The 27,171-nt window shown below is 40.3% G+C and overlaps 1 long non-coding RNA gene across 2 annotated transcripts in view; it reads left to right on the top strand.

Moving 5' to 3' along the window:
* The window catches only part of LOC109501360, a 31,479-nt gene extending 5,613 nt beyond the window's left edge, over positions 1-25,866 (top strand). The window contains exons 2-4 of one of the 2 annotated variants that reach the window (XR_002159349.3): positions 7,534-7,602; positions 8,907-9,069; positions 23,226-25,866. This is a non-coding gene — a long non-coding RNA (uncharacterized LOC109501360). Of the gene's footprint in view, positions 1-5,972; positions 7,603-8,906; positions 9,070-23,225 lie in introns of both variants that reach the window. The other variant, XR_006600358.1, reaches the window with a different exon arrangement.
* The last annotated feature ends 1,305 nt before the right edge of the window (positions 25,867-27,171 follow it).

Genomic DNA, 27,171 nt, shown 5'->3' with positions numbered 1-27,171 from the left:
AAGTGCAGTGAATTCCCTGGGGGTGAAGTTACCCACACCCATCAGTCATTCCTGTCCAGAGGCTGAAGTACAAGTGGGAACAAAGCACACACCATGGCCTTCAACAACAGAACATTTCTTTTCATCCTCCTTTACTAAGTGGCAATGATAATGCCATGTTTAGTCCCATCTCGACTGCCTGGGGAGATCTATCAAGGGCATGCCTCCAGCAGACTTGACCCCATGGAGTCAAAGATGTACTTCTGGGCCCAGTGGGGCAAGGCTGCAGCCCCTACTTCTGCAGGAAGGAACACCAGAATGTACTCAGTTTCCAAGGGGTTCTAAAACTTGCCTTAGTTTTCAGGCATGTTCCATTCTACTGAAGTAGGTGATTTTTATGGGTTCAGGTTAAAAGCAAGGCAGGAAGCTGAAACCACCTAGTGCAACAGGAAGGAGAGGAACCAAGTGGGAGGAGGGTTCCCTGGAAAATGAATGGCCAGCATGAGTCAGGCTTTCTCCGGCCCCCCCTCCCCCATCAACCCGCCCACGGAAACAAAAATTCTGTGCCTTGATAGCCCAAAGCAGCTCACATCAGGTGATCTGATGAGACATTCTTGCAGTCTTAAAATTAAGTGGAGCCATTTAAGACATCGCTATTCACCACACCAGTTTTGGTATCCCAGTTCATTTTCGTTAGATTTCATAAACAGCAAATAAACAATCGGGAGAAATGATTTGGGGCACCAAACACCCCATCACAGGCTTATTTGCATGTACCTTCTTCTCCTTATAAATTGGAACCATGGTCTAAAGATCACAGCGTCATCAAATATGCAGGAGAAATGATTTTTAGCACATCCACAGTACAATCACTCCACTGGACTCTTAAATAAATCACTTCATTTTCAACTGCAATGTAAATCCCTATGAAAGATGTAGGAAGCTTTAAAATAGGTTTTCATGACACGCTAACTCATACCATTGTTCCCCCAATCATTGTCATATTGATCCAAAAATAATAATAATCTCCGCCATTCAGACCCTACTTGCTTAAAAATAATTTTGACAAGTGTTAAGATTAACTTAATCAGGGACGCCTGGGTGGCTCAGTCGTCCAACTCTTGATTTCGGCTCAGGTTATGACCTCGTGATTTGTGAGTTCAAGCCCTGTGTTGGGCTCTGCACTGACAGCTTGTAACCTGCTTGGGATTCTCTCTCTCTCCCTCTCTCTCTCTGCCCCTTTCCTGCTCTCACATGAGCGCTCTCTCTCTCTCTCAAAATAAATAAACATTAAAAAAGATTAACTTACTGATTTTTCAGTGTTGAAAAGCACGTTCTAAACTATTAATACTATAAGAACATAAGTGGAATGCTTAAATCGCCTGCCTAAAACAACAAGCTGTTCCAAAGACCATTTACATACCAAAAATGCACCTATTAAGTTGAGGTGCTATCTAGAAATAATTTTTATTTATACATTAAGTCAAGTATACTTGCTTAACCTAATTTAAATCACTGTGCAAAGTTGGAAGAAATTAAAATGTTGTTTCTTTCAGAGTCTTAAATTTGCGACAAGCTTTTCCTCCCAATTATAGTTAATTAGTGAGGCTTTATTGTAACCATAAATCACGGGGGACGCTTCTAGTTTCATGGGTGGTTGATGCTGATTCTAATCAGAATGGCTGACCTACTGCTTGAGCAAGGATTGGCTGCTTCTGGAAGGCCCCATTAATGACTTAGGTCAACAGATGTACCACTGAGCAATACTAGTCATGCCAAGGACAGAGTGTCCCTTCTTCCTCCTCCAATGTCTAAGAGAAAACCGAGGATAAACACTGACCTAGGAGGACCAGACAAACAACCAAGCAGCCTATAGTATCATCAGACTTGGAAGGGGCTTGCTCGACCAGCAGCCATTACTAGTAAAATGAACCTGTTTTCATCTCCCACTCCGCTGATACTTCACCAGATCTCACACACCAACGAGAAGCCTTAAACAAAAATAAGAAACGGAAAGAGGTCTTGGAATTCAGGATATTTAATTAGGGATCCTTTGGGTTTAAGTAACAGATATCTACTCACAATTGTGTAAGCAAAACAGTAGGGCTTACGGGATGCGAGGGTATTGCATTCGAGACACAGGCAGGAAGCACAGAAGGGCCACGTGATGGTCTGGCCTCAGCAGCTTCATCTGTCTCTGTCGATACTTCATCTCCCCGCTCATCTCTTTATTGTTTTCTCAGCTTCTCCTTGCACTGGGCCAAACTGGGATGTGCCAGGATGTTCTGGTTTAAGTACCAACAGAAACTTCCTACCATCTCTCAGATCTGATTCTAACTTTTCAGAAGGGAGTATCTGTTACATGAGTGTTTCACTACAGGTGGGCCACGTACAGCCTGGCTTTGCAGATGCAAGCATTGCTACAGGGGCCATGTCTGTGGGTGACGGGGATGTACAAGTGGCTATGCCACCCCCCAAACCTTATTTATCTACGACCTCTGCCAGGGTGGCTCTCATCTTTGCAAATGATTCATTTTCTGGGTACAAGAAAAATGTCCTTCATGGAACAGGTACTTTCTTTTTATTTATTTATTTATTTATTTTGAGAGAGAGAGAGAGAAAGAGAGAGAGAGAGAGAGCGCGTACACACACAAGTGTGGGAGGGGCAGAGAGAGAAAGAGTCATAAGCAGGCTCTGTATTGCCAGCACAGAGCCCAATGTGGGGCTCGAACTCACGAACCGGGAGACCATGACCTGAGACAAAATTCAGAGTCAGACCCTTAACCAACTGAGCTACCCAGGTGCCCCCGGAATAGGTTATTTCTTATATAAGATTGATCATAGATCTTTTACAGAAAACATGTGTCACTATTTCAAAGAAATGGGAATAATCATATACCTTATTTATATTTAAATGGGCTTATCGTATTTCCTTTTAGGGATGATATAATACCATGAAGGAGTAGATGGTATTATTCCATTTATTTTTCTAAGGGAAATGGAGATTGTTACCCTGCTCATACAGACAGGAAATGATGTTTGATAAACAGTGTGCCAGCAGAGCTGAATGGTGTGGACAGAACGTGCCCAAACCCAACTCTGGTGCTCAGAGCTGCCTCCTGGCCCTGTTATAGCTTCATATGGCCCTCCATTACAGTGAGGGTGACTGCCGCTCTCCCACTGCCTCTAAACTGTGCCTTTACTCCGAACCTCACGGTTATATATCACAGAGTATCTCTTCTTCTCTGCTTTCTGTATTTGTTTTCTTTACTCATGTATCTTTCATAGTTGACCTGACAAATCCTTTCATGAGTCCATTAATGGAGGGATGAAGTGGATTAACATAACTCCCCAGTGTGTCCCAAACGCAAGAGGAACCCAAAATGCCATGGCATTGACCACTCATGGAATAAGAAAGCTGAGGAAGGCAACCTAGAAACCAATTAGCTACTGTGTCCCTGCATTTTTATAGGGAAATGTTAGGTCCAGAGAGGTGAACTGTCACTCAGCTAATAAAGGGAAACGCTGAGATTAGGGCCCAAGCACTTGCTCACACATCAGCATCAGTGGTGAATGTCCGATGTGAAAATACTTCCTTGAGAGAGAAATAATGTAGTATAAAGCAAATAGATTTGCTGGGGGGAAATCCTGGAAAGCTGTTGGTCTAAGTTAGAGCTCGTGGTTAGAAGACTTCCCACTTGATTGCTCAGCCCTTCTCCAGACTCCCTGACTTCTCAGGGACCCAAGAGTACCATTCTGTCTGGCCTTCTTCTCTGTCACAGTGGCCAGCCCCAAACCCCAAAGCCAATTCAAATCCTTGGGCCACATTTTCCCTAAATACATCCCCCCCCTTATCTTTCCTACTACTTTATATCTGAATCTTCTTTAAGTAGTATTTTTACTATCAGTTTTTAAATAGTGGTTTTAGCTTATTAGGTCAGAGTATATTAGCATCTGAACTCCTAGGAATTCAAATCTCTCTACTTTTTCTAGTATTCTCTTAGCATAGTAAAGAGAACAGGCTTTTATTTTGTTTTTGGTCACGACAGGGGAACATAGGGTATTGGAGACAGATGACCCTGAGTTTGGGTCACAACTCTCCAGTTTTGAGACCCCTAGTTCAGGCATTTAACTTTTCTTTTTTTTTATGTTTATTTATTTTTGAGAGAGAGAGAGAGAGAGAGAGAGAGAGAGAGAGAGAGAGAGAGAGAAAGCATGAGCAGGGGAGTGGCAGAGAGAGAGGGAGACACAGAATCCAAAGCAGGTTCCAGGCCCTGGGCTGTCAGCACAGAGCCCAACATGGGGCTCGAACTCACGAGCCGTGAGATCATGACCTGAATCAGAGTCGGACACCCAACCAACTGAGCCACCCAGGCACCCCTGGCATTTAAGTCTTTTAAACTTCAGTTGTACATGAGATTGTTGTCGGGATGGAAAGAGCTATTCTGTACCCATGGAAGCAAATATCCTTAGAAGAGTCAGCAGGCAGAAACAGTTCCCTAAGAGAGAAAAAAAGAGGATTCACCTACCACCATCCCAAAGTTCTTGGGCCTTCAGTTCCAGAAACACAAGGATGAGCTGGCTGGGTACAGGGAAGAGGCCCAGACAACAAATCTCTAGGGTAAGTGCCATTTCTTTACGGCCACAAAGTAAAGGGATCTGTATATCTACTGTTAGCCACACCACATAATGGGGTAGTCCCTATGTTTCTACTCTGCTTAATATCAGTAAGTTCTCCAAGTACTGGAGTGTTCATGATTAAACATGGCGTAATCACTCAGTATCAATCTTCAGATGTGCTCAGCAGGAAAAGAAGCATATGGCCTGATATGACTCACAGGCCAGCCATGCTAGTCTGAAGGGACTGAAGGATGTCACAACCTGGCTACCAATCTCTGTCTCAGGTCTTGATGACACCAGTAGATGGATAAGGTCCCACTCACTGCCAGTCTTGCCTTCCAGGGCCTGCTTCCCACAGGTGGGTGCCTATGGAAAATGTCTCCAGGTGCCTGGAATGACAGAAGAATTCTCAGGCTTCTCTTAGAGGCTAAACCATTTTTAGTAATGACCCTCAGATTTTTTTTTTCTTTTTTAAAGTTAAGGTTGGTTACTAAGCACAGTAATGAGAATGGATGAAATGCCTTAAGATTTGGGACGGAACCAAATTTTCAGATCACGAGGGAAACCACGAAAGAGACATTAATGTGAACCTAAAATAACCAGGTTGAGGATCTACATTCAGTAAAGATAAATAATACATCTCTGACTGAAATGAATCACAGTTGTGGCAAGTAAGGAGAGGAGGAAGAAATTAGCCAGGATAAACTCAAAAGAAGTTGTCAAAAATGTTGGTAAGATAACCTCTTGCCAGAGGCAAAAATCCTAGGAGACAGGCAATGGTGGCATTGGAAGACCAGCGAGGAAGGACAGAGAGGCTCCAGTCCTGTGTCTCCAGGCTCCTCTCCTTCCCCTCTCCTTGGGCTTCAACGTCTTTGATTCATCTCCCATGTAAACAAACGAACAAAGAAAACAGCTCTTAAAGAGACGTAACATTCACACAAGGCCTAAAAGGCCAGTAATAATTTGGAATGATATGTCACCCAAGACGGTGTGTGTCTTAGTGGGAGGGCTGGCTTAATTCGGGGAATGAAATGCCTACTTTGGAATTTCAGGCCGTGCTCAGCACAGGAGGAAGGGGTTGTGCGTGCGTTTGCGTGCGTGCGTGCGCGTACGTGTGCGTGCACATGCGTGTGTGTTAGGAGGAGAGGAAGGATATTCTCTGCTTCCTGGGCCCACCGGAGGGGCAGGCAGAGGTGGAAATGCAGAGCACGCCCTGAGACGCAGTGCTGGAGACGAAATGGGAATTTCAGACAATCTGAACAGGAAGAAAAAAAAAAAAAAAAGACTTTAGGGCTCAAAGAAATGTCGTATGACCCACCTCTCCTTGCTCTTCTCTTTCTTATTTGGTTTCTTTGACATTTTTTATGTGACAGAAACGGAGTTTGTTACTGACAGGCTCTTGTGGAGAACTGTTTGAAGAGAGGGGAGACATCAGAGAAGAATGGGGAAATGAAGGTGAAAACTGAAAAACCACCTCAAACCCTCCTTTCTGGGGACAGTCTGCTCATTTTCTGTTAATGCTGAAATCTTGCTGCACTCCGTTCTATCAGTGCACTGGCTATCCCAGAGCCTGAATGTGGAAAGAAGCAGGAAGATCCGTGTAATTACGTTTCCCACCTAAGCTCTGCTCTGCCTCCCCCTCTAAGCTCTGCTCTCCACCCCCTCCCCCCCCCCCCCCCATTTGGCGGATGGAGCCGAAGCTCACTGCTTGGTCAGGCAGTCAGCTTGTGGTGGTCGGTTACTCAGTTGGCCTCCTTCCTATGAAGCGCAAAGCACCCGCCACTAACTTGCCGGGGTTGGCCCTAGCTCTGCTCCGGAAGTGGGGGAGCCCAAGCCTTTATGGAACACACTCACGTTGGGGTGGCCTCCCCCTCTCCGTTCTCCTGTCCTCCCAACCATTTCCCATATCGCAAGGTTGCTGCAGTTTATCACTGCCTCTTCCAAAGTGTGGCAGCTAGAATAAGACCGTCTCAAATCCCCAGCCTCCAGTCCCCAGCCTTTGACATGTTTTCAGGGCGATTTTATCCACATCCGAAGCTCAAATAAGCTGACGGCTCTCTCACATTTCAGCTCCATATATTCACCTGGCTCCTGGACATCTGTCTACTCGAGTGCTCCTCAGATACCTCAAGCTCAGTACGCCCTATTTCTAGTACTTCCTCCACAGCTGCACAGATGGCTCACCACTCACTTGGTGGGCCTGGGGAGACACCTCCCGCATCCCATCATCCGAAGTCATCAACTAGGCTTTCTTTAGATTTCCCTTCTTACACCCTACATCTCATTCCTTAATTCAGGCCCCTGCTGAACATCTATGCAGTGCTTGATTTTGTGTGCCTAAAGTTGCCGAGCCTTTGAAGAACACTCTTCTTTCTGACGGGATTCTGTCCCTCTTTCTTAGGTTCACTTCCTCTCTGCCTGTGTTCTCAATCTCTATCTCCATTTCTTCAAACTGCTTCCAAAATTACCTCGGTAGTGTAAATTTGATTGTGTCACTCACTCCCCACTCAACAGTCCCCCAAGTCTTGCCAGGTTATCCATGTTCTCAGCATACTTTGGGCTTCTGAGGCAAAGTGGCTCAGAGCTTCTGTGGCCGCTCAGTAGTGACCCTTGTCATTGACATAATGGCCCTTGAAGCTATTTGACCACATTTGCCAGGCATCCCCTCCATGGATCCTATAAAGGCAGAACATAATTGAGAACCTGAGTTTAAGTTTCTAAAGAGTAGCACCCAACTGATCATGTGGTTATTTTTATGTTTACCTTCAAAATAAATTTAGGAAAGAACAATAATCATTTCTTCTTTCCTGATTGACCAATAAAGCTTCCATTTAAAATGTCTGCACTAAATTTGTGCTTTCTAAGATTTCTCTCCTCTGGAACTGGGTTTTTATTATTAAGACATGATAAATATTTTCCCTTTCTGTTTTTCAGTAACATCCATTAAAAAATGTTGAGGAAGTACTGCATAATCAAGGATTCTGTATACTGACTTAAAAGATGGTGAAATAGTAAACAGTGATATTCTATTATTTTTGTCATTTTCCAAATATATTTTCCCCACCTCTCTTCTCTCCCTTGGTGCCGTACTCCCCATTCCTTCCTTAAAACCCGCCATATTTCTCTCCTACTTTCTGACAATGATGGGTGATAATGTCTTTTCAGGGTCATTGTTGCAGTTATAGTTCATATTTATTGTCATCTGGTAACCGATGGCATTGAGTTAAGTGTTCAGCACGGCGTAAATATACTCTTCATCTCATGTAAGTCCACACCGGGCTGGACTTGAGTTTTCATTCACCATTCGGCATTCTAAGATCGATGAAGCAGAAATGAGACTTCCTAAAACATGCTTCAAAATCAGAAATCATTGATTTTGGTATCTATTTAATTACATATTAAGTTTTAAAGACAGATTTAAACATACTAACCCTCTTGTCTGAGTTCACTGAGCAAAGAATATCTGTGTGTAAGTGGGAAGAGGAAAGCTAGCCCCAGAAGAGCCAATCTTAGGTGTATTAAGTGTAGCTGGATAAAGTTTTAAATGTTTAAATGAACCAGTGGGTGCAGAGGGACTTCTCAAACTATTACTTTTTCCCCAAGGAAGGCTTTACAAACAAACTTGCATTTTTTGTCCACACCTGATTTAGTCATAGAGAAGAGGATTATATAGTTACCTGCATGGTTTTTAAATTTTCTAGCTGTTTAGATAGATAACTGGAAAAGAAAGAAGTTTTTTTTTTGTTTTGTTTTTTTGTTTTGTTTTGTTTTTTTTTTTTTTGAGAGAGAGACAGTGCAAGCCAGGGAGGGGCAGAGAGAGAGAGGGAGACACAGAATCGGCAATAGGCTCCAGGCTCTGAGCTGTCAGCACAGAGCCCAATGCGGGGCTCGAACTCACAAACTATGAGATCATGACCTGAGCTGAAGTCAGACGCTTAACTGACTGAGCCACCCAGGCACCCCTAGAAAAGAAACACGTTTTATATTATCTCCAGTAATTGAGGATTATCACCTAGGTCAAGTTCTAATTCCCTTGACGATGGCACAATGTTCCCCTTAACTGGAGAACTCACTAGGCATACTAGCAGACATATTAGTTAGTAGGCATACTAACATATACAATGATTTTTTTTTAGTATATATAGTATTTACTTTCTTGACTATTTAGGAAATGATTACAGAGATATCCTTAAAAATAGTAGCAAGACTACACGTCATCTAAGCAACACGAATACTTGTTGAGTCCCGTAAGTAGTACATATATGGTAGTTCTCCCTTTCCTGTGGTTTCGCTTTCTGTGGTTTCAGTTATCCGTGGTCAGCTGCAGTCCAGAAGCAGGTGATCTTCCTTCTGACATATTGTCAGAAAGTCAGTAGTAGTCTGACACTACATTACCAAGTCCACACCATTCATGTCACTTCATCTCATCACGGAGGCATTTTATCATCTCGCATTATCAAAAGAACAAGGGTGAGTACAATACGGTAAGATATTTTGAAAAAGAGACCACATTCACATAACTGTTATTACAGTCTCTTGTTTTAACTGTTCTATTTATTATTGGTTGTTAATGTCCTACTGTGACTAATTTATAAATTAAATTTATCATAGAGGTATATGTATAGGAAAAAACATAGTATATACAAGGTTTGGTACTATACGTGGTTTCAAGTATCCACTGGGGGTCTTGGACTATATCCCCCGTAGATAAGGGGAAGGGACTATTGCATATGCTCTAAATATCAAACAATGATCTCCTAGAATTCTATTTTCTGATGCCCATTTGAATATTATTCTCCAAATAACTATTCTTTTTCTTCAACCTTTCTCAAAACTGATAAGATACAACTGGAAGTGAGTTGAACATTTTCAGCAAAACTTGAACAATTTAGCACAGATATTACTCCTTCTCCCGTCATGGGAAAACAGGTAATAGCTGTTAAACTTCACACTGAGAGTTTTAACTATTGTATTTCTGGTTGGTTAAAGACGCAAGATGTGGCTATAAAACACATACTTCTGAAATGTATTTGGCCCAATTATAACAAGAATTGGTAGCTAATTTACATATTAATGTATCTCCATAGACGTGTCTACAGAGTTCAAGTCAAAATTGATGAAGTGTTATATACCAATCTATTAAATGCTGTTTGATCGTAACCCACCATATAGACATAAAAATTGAGGGGCACCTGGGTGGCTCAGTTGGTTGAGTGTCCGACTCTTGATTTCAGCTCAGGTCATGATCCCAGCGTCGTGGGATTGAGCCCTGTGTTGAGCTGTGTGCTAAGCATGGAGCCTGCTTAAGATTCTCCCTCTCTGTCTGTCTCTCTCTCTCATTCTCTCTCTCTCTCTCTCTCTCTCTCTCTCCCTTTCCCCTCTCCTCTGCTCTCTCTCTCAAATAAAAATAAAAAAATATATACAGACATAAAAATTGAATACTTATTTATTATTATTATTATTATTATTATTATTATATGTCTAGCTGTGGGGTTTTTTTGTTTAATTTTTTTTCAGTGTATCTTGGAAATCACTAGGCTTCCTGACTTCAGATACTAATGTCCTTTTATCAATTCTGGAATCTTCTCAGCCATTATCTTTTCAAATAATGCCTCTCCCAGTGTCTACATGGTTTCCTTCTGGACATCCAATGAGACTTAGGTTGGATCCTCTCACTCTCCTGTTTATATCTTTTAACCTCTCTTGTGTTTTCCATCACTTTGTTTCTCAGTGCTGTATTATTAGGAATTTAAAAGTCTGTCTTGCTAAAGTTTACCATTTCTTTCTTCATTGGATCTACATTGCCATTTAACAGATCCACTGAGTTTGTACCTTTAGTTATTACAGTTTCCATCTCTAGAAAATCTATTGTTCAAATATTAGAAGCTGCTGCTGTTAGAATCTTTTTTAAAAAATTATTTCCTATTCTGAATCTAATAATTCTAATATTGGCAATTTAGGTAGATCTTGTTCTGTGATTCGTTTCCCTTGCTGGCTCTTTGTCATGGGCACTTGTTTCCTAACATAGTGAATTTTTATTGTGAGCTCACGTTTTGGACTTTTATCTGTGGTACTTCTCAGAGGCCTGGTTATAAAGGACATTCTTATTAAGAGGACGGTCATCTTCTGCCACCAGGCAGCCAGAGACACTGACAATCTAGGATGATTAAGTACTATTTTGGCTTTTTTTGGGGGGGACAGGGGGCTTTTGGGTTTTCCCCCCATTCTACAATAACATGACTTTAAGCCCCAAGACTATGTGAGTGAAGACATGAGGTTAGACATGCTCAGGATATTCCTTTCTTTTATTCTTCTCCACGCAGAGCTGAGGTTGAGTCTAGAGCTTTCTCTAAGGTGTCCCTCTACAGGGCAGGCATTCTTCCTTGTGTCATTCACTAAAGATATTACCTTTGCTGCCTGCAGACGGTTCTAATATAATGGCCACTCTTCTTGGCATCAGGAGTCACTTTTCCCCTGAACGTATCTATTAAAATTCCCTAGACCACAAGGAATTAACAAAGACCACTATCCAAATGATGGTTCTAATTTTCACTTATTTCTTTGCATTGAAGCTTTCTTATTTTTTTTTCTGCCTCCCCGCCGCCCCCCCCCCCCCGCCAGGGGAATTCCTTTAATTTACTGTCAAATCAAAAGATATATATAGATATATAGATATAGATATAGATATAGATATAGATATAGATATAGATATAGATGTTTTTAATTTTTTTGATGTTTATTTATTTTTGAGAGGAGGGAAAGGCAGAGAGAGAGACACACAGAATCTGAAGCAGGCTCCGAGCTCCGAGCTGTCAGCACAGAGCCCAACGCAGGGCTCAAACTTACAAACAGTGAGACCATGACCTGAGCCGAAGTCAGACGCTTAACCGACTCAGCCACCCAGGAGCCCCATGATAGATATAATTTTTAAAACTCTAGTGTTTTTTTTTTTTGCTTTGGTCTCCTGGGAGGGTGTTCTCTGAATATCTATTAGGTACTTTCCCATTATTATTTGTTGACAATTCTTCTGGTTATAGCTACTTAAAAATCCTTGTGAAATAACTTTAATAAACAGGGCACACACAAAAAATAAAAGGGCACAAATAGAATAGATTTGAGGTTCTCCTAGTGTATTATCTTTAAATATTCAAGATGCTTCTTCATGAATCTCTAAGAATGTAAATAGAAGTTTCATCATAAAAAATTCACATTATGTTGTGTTAGAAATCGAAGTAACAAATTAGTCCTCACCTCCTGAGAAAGTTGTTCTTAATCAAAACCAGAAAACTCCCTTCTCAGGGATATATGAAGGATAGTCAAACAAACACTAACAAACTATAAAAAAATAGCTATGTGATGCAAATATTAAATTACAAATAAGAACAGAAGGATGTTGAATGCTTCCAAATAGTTCCCATTTCTGAGACTTTCTTCTTCAACTGGAGTCAGAAGAGTTGCCCCCAGTGAAACGTGATAGGGTTTTGTGGATACCTGAAGCTCCCATTAAACATGGTAGGAAACATTTTAATTTTGATGATAATTCAGTTAAATGCCATGTTATATTAAATAAATAGTATGTTATGGGCTAGATTACCAGACTTGCATCATTTTAAATATAAAACTTTAAAAAAATTCATACTTGGAGTATTTTGTTTGCAACTACAGAAGGGGCATGAATATATTTGTTTCTGTTGGTAGGCAATGTTGAGAATACTCTGGCCTGGAGTTCTAAAGGAAAGTTCTAAGTTGATATATTTGTACCTTAATATTTTGCCCCTCCCTCTGCTCCCACTTTGACCCTTGAATGTTGCAGTGCCCCAGGCTTCTTAGACATGGGCCAATTCTCTTTTCTATACCCTGTGATTTCGTCCAGTCCCATGGCTTTAAATAGCATTTATAACTGGTGACCTACTTGTTCTTGGTAGCCTCCGCCTTGACTTAATCTGCAGACCCACACTTTTAATTTCCTATCTGACATTGTCTCTTGAATTCTTCATAGCTGGACCACATGCACCATCACAAACAGGCCTTTCAACTTTCTCAAATCCCAGAACCTGCTCCTGCCTTGCTTCCCATTACTTGGTATCACTTTTCCTTGTTTACTTTCTGTTCTAGAACCCACATGAATGGGTAAACCCCATTGAGCCACAGCCTTCATAACCATGGTTGATTAGAGCCCAGTACTTGCTTCCACTTGCTCAGAGCCTAGAACAACACCTGACACATAGTAGGGACCCAATAAATATTTGTTGAAGGAATGAAAAAATGAAAACCTTTTTCTCTTTTCAAATCATTACTAATAGACCTCTCCCCACTTCCTCTTTTCTCACCAGCTTTTTTTCACTCCATCTGCTCTACTTTGTCATTTCCTAAACACAACAAGGCATGTTTCCTCCCCTGCCCCTCAATCTGGTAAACTTTCATTACTTGGAGCAAATAACCTGCTCTGCTTTTTCTTCTTTTAAATTTTTTTTAATGTTTATTTATTTTTGATAGAGAGATAGGGAGAGCCAGGGAGGAGCAGAGAGAGAGGGAGACACACAACCTGAAACAGGCTCCAGGCTCTGAGCTGTCAGCACACAGTCCTATGTGGGGCTCAAACTCACGAACCGGGAGATCATGACCTGAGCCGAAGCCGGATGCTTAACCAACTGAGCCACCCAGGTGCCCCCTGCTCTGCCTCTTCCATGCACAAGTTTGTATATAAAGCATTAGGAAAATTATATTTAGATATCCAGATAATCTGGATATCCCACCCATTGCAAAATCTTCCTCAAGGACAAGGACCATGTTTTACTTAACTTTTTTTTAACTTTTTCATATTTAGCACAATGACAGATACAGAGTAGATGGTCAGTGAGTTTTTTGGGGGTGGGTGGGGTGGTCAGCATAGTCATGGTACCAATTACATTTTCAGGAAAACAACCTAATCCCCAGGATCAAGTATTAAAATATTGGCTTGGGGCGCCTGGGTGGCGCAGTCGGTTAAGCGTCCGACTTCAGCCAGGTCACGATCTCGCGGTCCGTGAGTTTGAGCCCCGCGTCAGGCTCTGGGCTGATGGCTCAGAGCCTGGAGCCTGTTTCAGATTCTGTGTCTCCCTCTCTATCTGCCCCTCCCCCGTTCATGCTCTGTCTCTCTCTGTCCCGAAAATAAATAAACGTTGAAAAAAAAAATTTTAAATATTGGCTCAAAAAAGTCAATCTAATGTATGTTTAATTTATATTCAAATGTAACTTCTTAAGTTTATGAATTTAAAAATAATGAATATACAAACGATCAAAATACCAGTATAATATATACATTCATAATACGTATGATAAGCTGTCAGATGTAGATATGACTTCTGTAGTCTGAATAAATAATTGTTTAAAGCTGAATTTCCTTGAAAGTCTAGCTTGTGTACTATATTTATAAGCATGAGTTGTTATAAGACACAACAACAAAAAGAATCTGTACCCTTCACAGATTATATTCAACTGATGTTTCTTGTATATGAGAGGATTCTTCACCTATTTGTGGTGTTCTCTAGTTTATTTTGGTAATGTCATTGTACATGTTGGAAACATGGAAAATAAAATTAATCTGAACCCATCTTAGATTTTTTTCCCCTTGCAGAAAGAGGACAAAACCACAGAGGTAGAGTTTTTGACTTAATTTAAGACCCTAGAGATCATTAACTCAAGAAGCCATAATAGTTAACCTGGCACAACAACATCATTAAGAAAAAGGTTTTTCTTTTGTCTAGATTTTCAAATTCCCAGACACTTACCCTGCCCTTATCTGGCCATGAGTTAAGAGGTTGGTATGATGTGATTATAAAAGAGGTAAGTAGCTTTCTAGGCAGCCAGACAGGTAGAGGCTCATGGTAGTTTGCTCCTAAATGGGCAAGACCAATGAAACTATTGTTTAGAACATATACAGCATGTAATGATATATGCACATGATTTGTTTGCTTGGGAGAATGTTGATAATATCCCCAAATAGAAAAGTAAGCACATACTTGTTCACTGATACTCATTCTGATTAGTTTTCAAATGGTCCTAATCATTGTAAACAATCTAATAGAATAGTATTTTGAAGATAAGGAAGCTCATTATACTTGAAAATGTAAAGTTGGAAACAACTACACAGCAAAGTGAAAATCCAAGTATGGGAATGAAAGTTTAAGTAGTTCAGGCAGTAAAATATTCTTGTAAGGTTGGCAAAATCCCTCATTTGTGATCATATACAATCTCTTAAGCTCTTTATAGAGGGAACATTTCATTGGCACACAGATGTCAATTTTGGAAGGCACTGAATAACACAAACTTTAGAAAAAATATTTGTACAAATAAAGTGTCTTACTTTAGCTTTCAGTCTAGTTAAAGAAGAAACAGAAAAACATCTTATGATTTTTTAAAACTTTACTGAGCTAAGAAATCTATTCCTGTATCAGGCCCATTAAGATAAGCAACCAAAAGCAACACTGTGTTAGAAACATAACACCAGGCACATTTGCAACTTTTCAGCATTAAAGGAGCCCTGATTGTAATTTAGTTACATAGATAAAATCTGACAAAGAACCAGCACAACCAGTGATTTGTGACCACACTACTCAATGCCCAGTCATCTTGAACTTGGAATCAGCAAGCAACAACAGAGCAATAAGAGTGTAGGTAGCACAACACAAGGGATGCTGTGCTGTGTATCAGAGGTCATAGGAGCCCATGTCAAGGAAGTGAACATTTGAAGGGAAACCTGAAGGTGTTCTAGCAGTTTGTGCCTTTCTGCTTAAGATATGTGAAAGGAATGGGGCGCCTGGGTGGCTCAGTCGGTTGTGTCCAACTTCAGCTCAGGTCATGATCTCATGGTCCATGAGTTCCAGCCCGCCTCAGGTTCTGTGCTGACAGCTCAGAGACTGGAGCCTGCTTCAGATTCTGTGTTTCCCTCTCTCTCTGCCCCTCCCCCACTTACTGTCTCTCAAAAATGAATACATGTTTTATTTTTTAAAAATTTTTTAATGTTTTATTTTATTTTTGAGACACAGAGAGAGACAGCATGAGCGGGGAAGGGGCAGAGAGAGAGGGAGACATAGAACATGAAGCAGGCTCCAGGCTCTAAGCTGTCAGCATAGAGCCTGACACAGGGCTCAAACTCACAAGCCATGAAATCATGACCTGAGCTGAAGTCGGACACTTAACCAACTGAGCCACCCAGGCACCCCAGAATACATGTTTAAAAAAAAAAAAGATATATGAAAGGATAAAAAAGCACCAAGTTAGAAGACATTGGCTCAAAACTGCATACCTTTAGTCTGGATCAAAAGAAGTAACTAGACTTTTTCCATATATATCAAAAGAGAGAGATAAATTAGATGGCCTTTAAGTTTTTATTCTATAAAATTCTAAGACTGTGAATTCTTTTTCCTTAGTGGTCCAGGCTTTTCTGATGCACATGCATTTAATTTTTGATCAGATTTGTGAGTTATTGACCTCTCCAGGCTAAGTGGACTATGTCAAAGTAACTGAAAATACAGAGATTAGTTCAGAGAAAACCCCAGATTAATTTAAAGAGGTGCTTTCATACTCCTTTTCCAACACATTGATTTTTTTTAATTTTTTTAATATTTATTTATTTTTGAAGAAGAGAGACAGAGCATGAGTAGGGGAGGGACAGAGAGAGAGAGAGAGAGAGAGAGAGAGACAGAATCTGAAGCAGGCTCAGGCTCTAAGCTATCAGCACAGAGTCCAATGTAGGGCTTGAACTCACAAACCGTGAGATCACGACCTGAGCTGAAGTCGGAAGCTTAACCGACTGAGCCACCCAGGCTCCCCAACACATTGATTTTTAACAGAATCAGGTAAGCAATATGAGAAATATGAGAATACCTGTTACTTATATTTCTCATTTCTCATCTATTACTAGGTACAAGACAAATACACATAAAATTAATAAAGGAAAAGAAGGAGAACTCTAGAAGTAAATGTTAATTTTTAATACTCATACCTAGCTTAGACCATATGTAGTTGGAGGAAATTTCCCATTAAATACTGGTAAGCAGCATTAAGTATGTTTTTTTAATATAATTTACTGTCAAATTGATTTCCATACAACACCCAGTGCTCATCCCAACAAGTGCCCTCCTCAATGCCCATCACCCACTTTCCCCTCTCCCCCACCCCCCTTCAGCCCTCAGTTTGTTCTCAGTATTTAAGAGTCTCTTATGGTTTGTCTCCTTCCCTCTCTATAACTTTCCTCCCCTCCCCTCCCCCATCGTCTTCTGTTAAGTTTCTCAGGATCCACATATGAGTGAAACATATGGTATCCACATATGAGTGAAAACATATCTCTGCCTGACTTATTTCACTTAGCAAAATACTCTCCAGTTCCAGCCACGCTGCTGCAAATGGCCAGATTTCATTCTTTCTCATTGACAAGTAGTATTCCATTGTATATATAAACCACATCTTCTTAAGGGATACAGGAGTGCTGAGGCATAGGGGCACTTGCACCCCAATGTTGATAGAAGCACTTTCAACAATAGCCAAATTATGGAAAGAGCCTAAATGTCCATCAACTGATGAGTGGATAAAGAAATATGTTTTGTTTTTCTTTGTAAAACAAATGTCCAGGGTAAGCCATGTGACTTTTAGTAATAGGATGGAGAGAAACTTATTGGCCTATACAGATGTGTATGCGTGACTCTGGAATACCTGGTGTCAATGAGGAGCCAAAACTATGAACTTAATAACTGTAAGCATAATCTACCACTTTTATGTTGAAGAAATACTATGCCCTTGACCTTAGCTCTCCTCAAAAATGAATGGATTGGTCACAAAGGGCAGTCAGATACAGGAATGTACACGATCTGTACAAACCCACTGCTGCTTCTGGAAAATACTAGACAAAAGTGAAGGCCCCACCAGTGGGTATTGACTATTCCCTGGTATCATCAGTTTGTTACAAGGTAAAGCAGTATAGTGAGTGTACCTCTCACAGGCACCGCCTACCCTTAGGCACAATCACCTTCCACACTACCTCACAGTGCAAGGGCCTAATGTCCCTGTGCTCGTCAGTAGCATCCGGAATGAATCTGAGCCTCCTAGAGAGAAAACATATTTTTTGTGCTCCAGTTATTAATATTTTCTACTTATAGACAGGAGCAACTGAGTTCCAGGTATCCACAGACAATCTCAATCAACACCTGGGATGGCAATCATGTGCATGTGAGATTACATTTGTGCATAAAGAATAGCTCAGAGCATGCAGTCAGGGGTTTATTGCGGAGTTTCCCTGGTCTAGGTACATGGGTGATATTGTGAGAGAGTAAGTTTTTACCTTCCACAGCAACTGAAGATAAATAGAGACCCCACTGTGCTGAAGTCAGAGCGTGCATGCAGTACATGTGCTCTTGAAAGCACTGGACAGACATTAAGTCATCAATCCTCACCACTACGTCCCCCATAAACCACGTATTATTATTCTTTAATGGTTAATGAAACTCAGTCAAGAAGGATAATGGCCTTGCTCAAGGCCACAGAGGGAGCTTGTGTTAGAAAAGAATTAGACTTGAGTGATTTTTGGCCTACAGGCTTGTACTTGGACCACCAGGTCACGTGTAATGGAAGAGCCCTTCTCGAATTATGTGCAGAGAATTGTGTGTGTGTGTGTGTGTGTGTGTGTGTGTGTGTGTGTGCACAGGCACGCTCAAGTCTGTAGGAGTGAGTGTCCATATTGGAACTGCAAGGTCCTATTTTCAATGTATCCTTTAATTTCTAAACATGACAAAAATATTTACGGTATTGTGATACATTTATTCACTGAAATCTGTTCGCTTCCCTTTTCTTTCGTCTAATAAACAGAAATCTGGGGCAACAAATAAAGAGGCTGAAACCAGAAAAGCATGCTCTGAACTACAGAATATCACCAGTTGTTGTTGTTGTTTGTTTTTTTTAGGGACCAGACTGTCCAATCACGAGGTTTTAATTATATTAACTTTTTGGATAGACAAATTGTTTTTCTTTATAAAAAGGTGTTGTAGCAAGTGAAGCGTGCCAGTTCGGGAGTCCAAACTTCCAGAACTAGAATTCTGGTTCCACCTTTTCCGGTCTGCATGATGTTGGGAAAATAACTGAAGCTCCCTGTGTGAGTTTTCTCTTGTAAAATAGGGATAGTGGTAGTACTACATCATAGGATTGCCGTGAGGATTATACAAGACAGTACATTCATAAGGTGCTCAGAAGTGTGCTGGGCATATAAGAAGAGCTTGTTAGAGCTCAGATATCATCACCTTACAAACACATAATATATGGAAACTATATTTGCAAACTAAGCTAGGGGTCAATGTCCATGTACACTTCCTAAAAAAATGCTTTTTAAAAATTTAGAACAACAGTTAAGAGGCCAACTAAAATAATACATACATAATACATAAATGAATACGAAATAAATAAATACATAAAATCAGGACAAAATGATTTTGAGGAAATATACCTGAAATGGAATTCAGAAGAATACAGAACCCTCAGCAAGAAACTGAGTTGACTTATAGCCTCATCCTGAACTGTTGACTTATAGCCTCAACTGTTGACTTATAGCCTCATCCTGAATAAAACTGTTGGCACATATCAACACATAACACCAACATTCACCTTTCATTTGTTGGGATGTCATCATGAAGAGAGTTCTTCATGGGTGAGAATTAGATATGAATGCTGCTATCCTAAAGCTTATTGATTACCAGTGTCTTTGGTTCTAAGGTCCAATTTAGACCATTGGCTCAGAACGGAAAGCATGCCAATATTACAGGGATGTGGCTGCATCTTTAAACATGAGTATATGGTGCTGTGAACTAGAGGCAAAGAAAGCACAAAGATATATTGCTTATAGACAGAATATAATACCATGTATTTTGGTCTCAAAATAATCAGAGTAAGGAAAGCTTCTTGGAAATTAAAAATACGTGGATGATCAAAATTAGACAGAAGAGTTGGAAGACAAGGTCAAGAAAATCTAGATAACATAAAAAGACGGCTAACAAAAATAAAGAAAAGATAGGATCAGAAAACTGATGTAGTAGATTTGAAAGCCAACTCCGAGGAACACTGTAGCGAGAAAATCAGAGCGAATACAGAAGAAGAAATTATCAAAGAATTAACAAAAAGAATTCACAAGACTGAAGCCCATTGATTCTTTAAATTGAAAGAGCCCATCAAAGTATTCAGTCAAGATAAATGGGAAAGGCTCACACTTTAAGATACATCAGTGAAATTTCAGAACATCAAGGATGAGATGAATATCCACAAAACTTCAAGAGAGAGAGAAAAAGTCACCTACAAAGGAATGTGTGAACGTGTTAACAACATGGGACTTCTCCTCAACACTTCTAGATCCCAAAAGGTAATGGAGAAAGGCCTTTAAAGTTATGAGGGGAAATTATTTTCTGTCTAAAAATAATGCTTGTCCCAACTATCACTGAGATGTGAAAAGAGAGTCCAGATATCTGTTGGACATGTAAAAACTCAGAAAATTTATTTTCAACCTTGCTTTCCTTAGGAAGATTTGCTTCAGGCAAATGAGAAGGAATCTGAGAGGGGCACCTGGGTGGCTCGGTCGGTTAAGCTTCCAACATCAGCTCAGGTCATGATCTCACGGTTCATGAGTTCAAGCCCTGCATGGGGTTCTGCACTGATGGTGCGGAGCCTGCTTTGGATTCTGTGTCTCCTTCTCCCTCTGCTCTTCCCCTGCTCATGCTCTCTCTCTCTCTCAATCTCTCTCTCTCAAATAAATAAATAAATAAGCATTAAAAAAAGAAATAATCTAAGAGAGACCTGTCCAAGTGTTGTACAAATCAGTCAGGAAAGAGTAGGGCAGAAGGATTGAGGGATACAGACAGAAGCACCAGGAAGAAAAGGGAGTTCTGGGAATGTGGTCATATCTATACCATCCTTGGGAGAATCTGAAGCACTGAGGAAGGACAGACTACAAGATAAATGGTTACAGCACACTTCTTTGGCTTAGCAATAAAAATATGAGGTCTCATTAGTTACAGTCTTTATTGATTTTCAACTTACAGAATTAACCTGTAGATAAACCATGGAAGACTGAACTGTGTTAACCAAAAAAATAACTACTATTAACCTTTTTCGTATGGAAACAAAAGTACAGTTGATAAATTTTAAGAGGGGGGCAACATGGAAAAGTGGTGAAGCGAATGTCACTGCATTAATTTAGGAAATCAACTAAAGAGACAAACGTCAAAAAATAAATGAAATGTACCAGAATATACTTCTCCAATAAACAAATTACACAAGGGGGGTGGGTAGGGAATGAGAGTCAGATACATGAGAAACTATACAGACTAAATTAAACCCTGTGGACCCAATGAAATAAGCATTCTAAAGAACTAACACTGAGATCTTAATGTGATGGGCTAGAACCTACACAAACTCAATACGAACCTTAGATGGCGAGACTGTTGTTTGGGTTTCTTGATCTTAATGACAACCACTTTAAGTAAAAGCCTAACACAATACACAGCTATACTATAGATTCTTAGTCCTGTTCTCCAACAATGAAAGGTTTCTATTGGTACTATGTGATATGATGTGTGGCTATGAAAAAAAGAATTCTGAGTAAAAAATAAATATGTAAGGGGTGCCTGAATGACTCAGTCAGTTAAGCATCTGACTCTTGACTTCAGCTCAGGTCTTGATCTCAGGGTTGTGAGTTCAAGCCCTGAACTGGGCTCCACACTGGGCATGAAGCCTACTTAAAAAAATATTTAAAATGTTAATGAAATAAAAGACATATTCTGATGAATGTTGTCTTTCAAAATGATGTAGTCCTGTTGCCAATTTCAAAACTCTTGTGGCAGAACTCTCCTTTGGGACAGCCTGAATCCTCTCAGAGTGATGCACAGGAAACACCACCTTGTTATTTTATAATCTACTCCCAGTGTTTTGTTTGTTTGCTCGTTCGTTTGTCTTTTACAAAAAGATGCATTATCTATACTGACCTTGCAACTCAATAATCATCCTTGCTTTCAAGTGACTTTTAAGTAACCCCCAAAACAAATAGATTATCAAAGAAAAACTATTTTCATACACTAAGTTTATTCAAAGATATCCTCACAGGTTACCAAAAGAAGATATTTTGAAAAATCTTTGGAATAGCATCTAGTCTTGGATTGTTTGTATAAAAACTCCCTCCCTGGGCATACCTTACTTAGACACAGATATGTAACCATTAAATGTCTGGATACTTTTCAAGTTGAGGTGGGTAAAATTCCTTTTTTAGAAGAAATTTTTTTAGACTTTAACGCATATTATATATAACATCAAAGAGAAATCTCCCTTTAAGCAGCCAAAATTCACTCTATTCAGCAACTTTTATCAATACTTCCAAAGTCCTTCAGTCTTCACTATATGTGTCTTCAATGAAGTATTTTGGTCAATAAAATACTTACTGTACAAGCATTTCATAGACATGGCTAAAGTAATAATAAACCAAGTTAAGAAAAAAATTAAAATTTTCCAGACAGAAATTTGCATCTTTGAAGCAGTACATGGTGCAAAAATGTATTACTGGATATTCATTTGTAATAGTTTTTAACAGAAGAGTGATCAGGATTAAAATTATTATGTGGTATGAACTTATTTTGTTCTATAAAATAAAAACTTCCAATGATAAGAATGAGAATATTAAAACCATTTTTTATTTTACCTTAAAATCACAGTGTCAAAAATTACCTTTGTGATAGCTCAAAATGTAATTTAAAAAAATAACTATTATAAATGTTGCTTAGTGGTTTAATATGTAGTTCTTGGTACAATGGAGAAAATTGTTATTATATTTTAAGTGGTGGTTTCATGCTTTCTGTGAATATGTACCCTAAAATAATAGTTTGACTTGGTTACCACATTTCTCAATTCCAGGTCACGCATTCAACGATATTCTTGCTCACTTAAATGCTCCAGGTGACAATGGTAGCAGAGATCTTTGTCATGCTTGGCAGGGAATCATGTCATTAGATTATCATTTCAGAAATAAATTCATTTTTAAAAGAGACTGCAAAATATTAAGCATGCAAAAACTCTTTGGCCAGTGATGATGTGGTTTTAGGACCGGTCCCTTCTTTCTTTTCGTTTCTTTCCATATATACGAGGAATAAAAAAGAAACTTCATATGAATATAACTGGATTACGAGAAACTGTGAATCAACCAGGAATAAAGTCTGTCATCCTCAAAAAGAAGTGAAAACACTCAGCTTTTCTTTTATCCATCCTTAATTAATGAAGAAAAGTTCTATTACCTCCATCTTCCTAATTACTAGTTATTTTAGCAACACCCTTGAGGATTTTAGAAAATGTCACACTCACACAAAGGGGCAAGTTTTCGAAACCATTAAAAGTCTCCTTCGTTTAAGTTGTCTGGCAGTATTATTAAGAAAGAAGTTTCTAAGCACAAGCTGACAAAAGCAGCCGATTTAAAACATTACCTTTGTGTGGAGAAGCCTTCCACTGAGCAGGAGCGGCTGCCGTTTGCACCTGCTGCTGTTTGACCAAATTCCCTTCACTTCCAGCTCTCAAAATCGTCTCACCTACACTGATTTTTTTCTGTTTGCTGTTCAAATCGTCCCTTCTAGGTGATGGCAGCTTGGAAGCTGCGTTGGCAAAGAAAGGTCTGGCCAAGCGAGAAGGTCTGGACATTTTAAACAGCAGCAAAAACAACAATAAAAGGAACCAACCCCAGAATGTTACCTGCTGGGGCAGCGGATTCTATTCCTCTGAGCTTCACGTTCCAGCTGCCACAGTTACAGCCTAAAGTGCAGTTGGATGGGAAGTGCCGGGCTGCCACTTGGATTTCTTTTGAACAAAAGGCATCGTGCAGCCACACAGCCCATTTACTAGACCTGTGGAATGTAAATGTGTGTTTCAGAGACCCTGGTGACAGTTTTGCGATGGTAAATGCTCCAACTCGGAGTGAACGGCAGATGCTGGAATATGAAATGCAGAACACACACACACACACACGCGCACACACACACACACACACACACACACACGGAACTTCCTGGCATGCACAGACGAGACACCGGACGGACAGCCTAGAAGTGGAAAATGAATGTAAATATTACCCCACCCACTCAGGTACAGTATACAGAAATGATCCAGATGTGCGGTTTATATTACTATGAAGTGCATACCACATTCGGTTTCCAGGCATTAGTTCAAGCAAATATTTCCTCGCCTTAGCACATTCCTATATTATATTCCAAAAGTTGACCGTGTAACGAATGCCCACCTACATAATTACTTCTCCTGCTGTTTATAGAACATGCATAGCACCATGGAAAAGAAGGTAACAGAAGAATAGAATTTCCATACCCGTTTGGGCTGCTGTGGGGTACTTACTGATTGATAAGAAGTGTCGTGTGTCCTTGTGACATTGGACGTGTGTGTATGTTGTGTGAGTTGCGTGCACGTGTATGTGGTGAGGTGGAGCGCCGGGGGAAGAGATAGAAATTATTTTGCTTTTTAAAGAGCTTAGACTTTATTCTAATCAACGAATAAATTCTTGTTATTACCAGGCTTTCTAAAAGACCAACAGTGATATAAAAATAAAGTGTGTTCAAGGGGTAATATTTTTTTAGGCTGAAAATATTGCTTCGACCAACTGAACACATAGCCCGTACCAGGAGCCCACAACCCCTTCCCCACCAAGGGTAACCAGTTTCCTCTTAGTTTCCCCTGTCAGTGATTTTTATGACTTGAGGTTAAGCTGTTTCCAACCTCAATTATTCTGTGTTCCCTTAGGGAGAGTCTCACCAGCTCTCTCTGAACTATAAAAAGGTTCTGTGAATATGTGATCATCCGACTCCACTCCAAGTGTAAATACCATGCCATTCCCCATTTATAGTTGATAAATGCACAGCTACTTAGCACTTTATCAGAGGCAGAATTATGCTCTGGAAAGAGTATAAAATTTTGGAATCAATTGGACATGAAGTTACTTCTAACTTCTAAATTGGGCTCAGCCTCGGGCAAGTTTTTTCTCATCAACATGTGACAACTCCGCACCTTGTCTGGCACGTGATAGCACGCAAGGAATGTGAGTTTCTTTACCCTGTCCTTCCACAGACCTACAGTCAGCCACACTCTGTCTCAGAAGCTGGAATGATGGGTTCATTCCCGGTGCACCTTGGTGCTGCAGTTCGGTGGTGGTTTTTCCTAAGTTTTATCTGCTTTCCAACCTGCAGGATAGCCTTTAGGTGACTGAAAAGACGCGGATGACAACTGACATGCAACCGAGGATGTAAAGGCAACATGTACAATAAGGACAAGAAAGGTGCCACCGTAGACAAAAATCTATAGGCTGCTGCAGGGCCCCAGCTCTCCTTGAGACAGTGATGATGGTTAATAGCAACGCTTAACACTTACTGTGTATTTATTATAAACCCAGACTGTGCTAAGTCATTTATCCCTCACAGTTACCCTGAGAATTAGGTACAGGTACTGTTATTATCCCATTTTACAGATGAATAAACTGAAGTACTCACTGGCCTAGAAACTCGCCCAAGATCTCACTTATAGTTCATACTGAAGCTGGGATTTGAACTCAGCTAATCTGTCCCCGGGGTTTGCTCTCTTCTCCAGAAATCAAAAAGTCTGGCTGCAAATCCACATTAGGCACTGAGTGTGAATAGTCAGTGATCGTTCAGTCACAGAGGTACCTGGGAAAAGTGCTTCTGCCTCTCAGATGTCATGTGCCAGACCCCCACTGCACCGCAACCCTACACCTACAAGAGCCGGGGACAGGAGGCGTGTCTGAGTTTAGTGTCATGGGGATCAAGCCGTTCCAACCTAGAACCACAACATCCCGTGTTGGGGAGCAGATGGAGAGATTGCCAGTCTGGAGGGTGTGAGCGAGCATTTGCACATGGAACCCACAAGCCATGGATGTCAGTGAAAGAGCTTGACAATGGTACCATTACCCTCCTGAGGAGTACAGGTGGCTAAGCCTCAGCGTCTCCCAGGCCTCTTGGCCCTTTCCATCCCTGCCTCCTGATCTTGCTTTCTGGCCAGGTGTCAAGGAAAGAAGTTGGTAACATCCGTCTGCCTTCTAAACTCATCTTGTGCATACTCCTAGGAATAGATACCCCAATTTGTTCTGTAACCACAGAGAAGACACTTTACCCCCCAAGGCCAAATCACCTCGAAGAAGGCGTCGTGGTACCTGCTGTTTATTGTAACAATCAAGCGAGATAATAAATATGAAAGCACTTGGACAGTTGTAAAATGACACGTGAATTAAAGGTAGTGATTGGCATGGTGGTAAGTGACCACTTTTCTTAGTTGTCCTGACTAAATAATGCTTTGGTATCCTAGCAAAATCTTCCACAGCTGTGATCAGCAAACTTCTGTAAGGGGCCAGCCAGTAAGTATTTTCAGCTTTATGGGCCATATGATCCCTGTTGCAACTCTTCAACTTTGCTAAACGGAATGTGAAAGCAGCCACAAACAAAGCACAAATGATCGGGCAAGGTTGTGTTCCAATAAAACTTTATTTACAAAAATAGCTGCTCAGAGAAAGCTAACCATAGCTTGTTGATCCCTGCGCTATAGCAACTAATTAAACATTTGTGAATGAAAGTATCATTCTGATTCCTGTCTCCTTGACTAAAATTCCTGTCTCCTTAACTAAAACCTACCGTCTGGATTCTTTGCCTTCCTCTATGTCTAGATGAGCACACTTCACGTTCTGGCTCCAAATATAGACGTGATCCTTTTCTCATATTACCTCACTCTACTATTTGAACCTAACATCACATTCTGGGACTTGAGGAGAGTCTCAGATGGACTTTATGAATAGCCAATATTGATTCTAACTTAATTGCAAAATACAGGAGGATAGGAGTCTTTGGCTAGCTGGATTAGATCATGTTTTGCCATTTTTTTGTACCAATATTAACATATATAGATTGCCACATGGAGGGAGGCATAGTTAGAGCACAAGGGTAACCAAACCTGTGGTCTGATCGTTACTTGTAAAATTTTTCATGCTTCACAGATTCAAGACAAAGGCTTGTAAGTTGAGATTCCTCAATTTCCTGGTTAAATGCTGCAAAGATTTCTTGGTTTAACAACTCTAATTTCTAAGAATCCTTTAAAAGGTATTTCTTATGAGTCCAATAAAAGTTGCTTTACACCATGATGTCACCCATCTGCACTTCTAGATTGTAAAAGAGTCTCAAAATTATATGATTGTCAATGCCAAGAAGAATTTCTGTGGTTTTTATTGCAAAACACTCCCATACATAGAAGACTGAATGACTTATCTGAAACAACAGTAGATTTGGAAACAGTTTTAAAAAGTTGTACAAAAAATGTGTGAGACAGCCAGGTTGTGTGACGGAGGCTGGAATTTTGTAGTCACAGAAGGTTTCCATGTTCTATTTTAAGAATTATATCAGCTCTAAGTGCAAGTTAAAATTTCATATTTAAGAGTAGAATCCTGAAGTAAAGAGAATCCATTTCTTATTAGGCTGGCCTTCAGTGATAGTATTGAAGGTCTAACTTAAAAAGCAGAAC

Source organism: Felis catus, chromosome B4, assembly GCF_018350175.1.
Source record: "Felis catus isolate Fca126 chromosome B4, F.catus_Fca126_mat1.0, whole genome shotgun sequence".
Classification (NCBI taxonomy): Eukaryota; Metazoa; Chordata; class Mammalia; order Carnivora; family Felidae; genus Felis; species Felis catus.
Note: the sequence above shows the minus strand (reverse complement) of the source record. Positions and strands in the feature narration are given on the sequence as shown.